This window comes from Atta colombica, unplaced genomic scaffold (genome assembly GCF_001594045.1).
Source record: "Atta colombica isolate Treedump-2 unplaced genomic scaffold, Acol1.0 scaffold106, whole genome shotgun sequence".
Taxonomy (NCBI): domain Eukaryota; kingdom Metazoa; phylum Arthropoda; class Insecta; order Hymenoptera; family Formicidae; genus Atta; species Atta colombica.
Genome location: NW_017259191.1, coordinates 248,492 through 251,994, shown reverse-complemented (window position 1 = coordinate 251,994; position 3,503 = coordinate 248,492).

The window sequence follows — 3,503 nt, the reverse complement described above, 5'->3', positions numbered from 1 at the left end:
ATATATATATATATATATATAAACTGCGGTTCACTTAGCGCTTCAAACGCTACAAAGCATTTGTAGCACTGACATGATTGGTTCATTTGATGCTTTGGAACACTCCTAGCAACTCTGATTACATCGTTTTTGTTCCCATTTTGGTCCAACTGCCTCACCTCAGGAGGTGGGTTGGCTGGAGTGTTCACGCAATTGTAGCATTCGGAATAGTAATGGACCAATCGGAGCGTAACGTACAGAACATTTGGAAGAAACAAGTGGACCGCAGCCCGAGAAAGAGAGAGAGAGAGAGAGAGAGAGAGAGAGAGAGAGAGAGAGAAACAGGATATTCCAGATTTTAGATTCCATCATGCAAGATTAGACGAGGTTTTTCTCTTTAATATTACGTTAATTAAAAGAAAATGCGACTATTCACATTGATATACTGTATATAGATAGCTAATTGTATAAAAAGAAACTTGTTAACATAACATTATTCCAGATATACATGCTCTCTGTTATTTATGACGAAAGCTAAACGTCAATAGGCTGTAACAAAGAGGATATATGCTTACAATTGTTCAATCGTTTAACATTTAATACAACATATTATAAGCATGCGCTTGCCGGCGATCATGTCATCCTGAATCGATCGAGCGGAATCGTAAAATTTCCGGCACGAAGCATTAGTTGGAGCGTTTCCAACGGTTACGTTAACACTGTGTCGACTGTCAAATAGATCGACCAGATTCATGATCCATCACTGAAGTCTTAATGTTCATTTAATCAATGTAGATTTAGAGACTTTAATTTTTCGATTTAATTTACTCTTTATCTTTTTCTTAGTCTTAGAATCAAAAAAAGACGAAGGAAAGTTAAATCCACAGATTTCTATAACTAATTCACTTCACTTATTTTGCATGTGAAAGAGATGAGAATGATATCAACAAATCCTGCATGTATACATATACGTACAGTATTTGAGTATATGTATTTGTGTGAGTAGGTAGGCATAGCAACCGAGATTATTAAAGAAAATCTACCAGATAGAAATGGACATTATTTTGATGTTTCTCTCCTTTGATTAGTTTGAAGAAAGCGGTACTAAAGGAAATTACAAGAAAAAGAGAATTTTTAAAAACAATGCGAGTTACTAAAGTTGTGTGGTGATACGTCAGAGCATAACTCGCGCAGTTTGGCAAATTGTTCAATGATGTAAATGTACAGCGTAAATCGATTAAACGCGATGATCCGTGTGATACAAAGTACACGAAATATCATACCATTTAATTATTTCATTAAAATTATTACTATATTTGTAAAATATTGATTAAAAAAATTTTTTTAATTATGTGAACAGATTCATCTGTACTTTATGGAAATTCTATTAGATGCAGCGTCATGAATCGAAATTGGACGTACACATCAGTGAGATTGTGGACAATGCACCATTGACATAAAATACAAGGGGAAAATTATTTTTTACGAAAACAGAAAATTTAGCGTAGACTCGGAGACATTTCCGCCCACATCGTGCAACTGTTTGTCTAAAGATTTATGTCAGAAAGTAATGATATAAGGGCGCATCTCCAAGAGATTGTGAAACAATTGTAATCAGCGATTATATTGAATTGTCTATTTGAGATAATTTTCTAAGCTTTAGTAATTAATTCTATATCAGTTCTGTATCAGTTTTATTAAAAATAAATGTGTAATATGTAAAGCAAATATGACATTTCGTGAACCATCTTGTATTTGACGACCGAGCACCCGAGAAAATACTATATTGTTCTTCCAGCGTCTCTCTTATCTCAGTATATATTTTATTTTACTAATAAAACCATGATAGATATTAATATGAAATCGGAGATTTCTCGATTTCGAATGATGGTAAACCGTGCAATGGAACGGGAAAAATAAAAATCGCAAATGTTATCGAGACACTGTAGATACGGTGCAAGATAGGGGCAACGTGATACTGACTAACACCAACGCTACTCAGATTTAATAAAATTTACTGTAATACAAAGTATGTTTCGCTTAGCCTTGATCGATTTTGTTTCCCGACGTCGTGAAATTAGCAGCGAATTACGAGTCGCGTCAATGAACTTCGTGAGCCAAATTGAACAGTTTAAATTTAACCCTGAAAGAATGCTTCGAAGCATTTGATTGCAGATCAATTCATAAAATTCTTTCTGATTGGTCAACAAAGCATTTGTAGCGTTAAATGGATTGTACCTCTTGCTTAAAACTCAAAACCAACGACCCAGACGAGAATGGATTAAAATGAATTGAAATTTTTTTCTATCCGAATGCGTATTTTAAATAGCGAATACTTTTTTTTTATTTAATTGGATTCAATTGGATTCAATTAGATTCAATTGGATGCAATTGGATTAAAAAACTGCATTTTCTATTCAAAATTTTGAATTGAACAATATTCACAATGCACAGAAAAAGTTAATATTATTTTTAGATTGGCATAGAGAGAGATATGCTCCATGCAATTCCTAAATGAATAAAAATGCATTCAGGATTGAAAAGCATTCATTTTAACATTCGTAAATCAATATTTCTGAAAATCTGAATCCATTTCAATTCTCGTTTGCTAGAAAATCGACTTTCGACCGATTTGCGCGAAGTTTAAATATTTAAAATAAATAAATTAAAAATTCCAATCATGATGCAAAATACAGCATCGTGATAATGGCGATATTGGAAACAATCAATCAAATTTTATCCAAAATTCACTCTCCATTCACGGAAATGTTTCATCTTGTATTCTTACATCATAATTTCAATTCTCTTTCATTTATCATCATCGCTTGACTTCACTCCAGTTAGCTTCACGACTCTCTCTCTCTCTCTCTCTCTCTCTCTCTCTCTCTCTCTCTCTCTCTCTCTCCCTCTCTCCCTCCCTCCCTCCCTCCCTCCTCCCTCCCTACTCTCTCCCCTCTCTCTCCCTCCCTCTCTCTGCGGAGTAAAGTTAGGCAACCTGCGCACATAATTGCGAAAAAACTGTAAATCAAATCCATTTGCTTTGCTAAGTTAGTACACATGCTTTTCAGTTGTTATGTCAGCGAAAGTTTTTGTGCACGATGATTTTTAGGGACTCCACACAATAAAAGGAATAGATAATAAGAATTTCAATCTATTAGAAGTCATGTATTGTGGAATACATAGTTTCTGAGAAGTTGAAATTCTTATTCTCTGTTTTCTATTCTCCTTTTATTGTGCAGAACCCCTTATCGAGCAAAGAATTTGTTTGAAATTGTACTAACTAGCAAAGCAAACGGATTTGATTTACAGTTTTCTTGCAATTAAAAAAAAATAAAGTTCGAATACTTTTTGATCACAGTACGAACACGGCCATACTTGAAACGCAACAACGTTCACGACAATTTCTGCAGCAACATTTGAATGCGCTTTTGAACAGAAAGACGCGAATCTCGCAGTGGACAGTTATTCCACGAATGGAAATGGAAGTGTATGTTTCACCATTATTATCTTCAGATTATAGTATT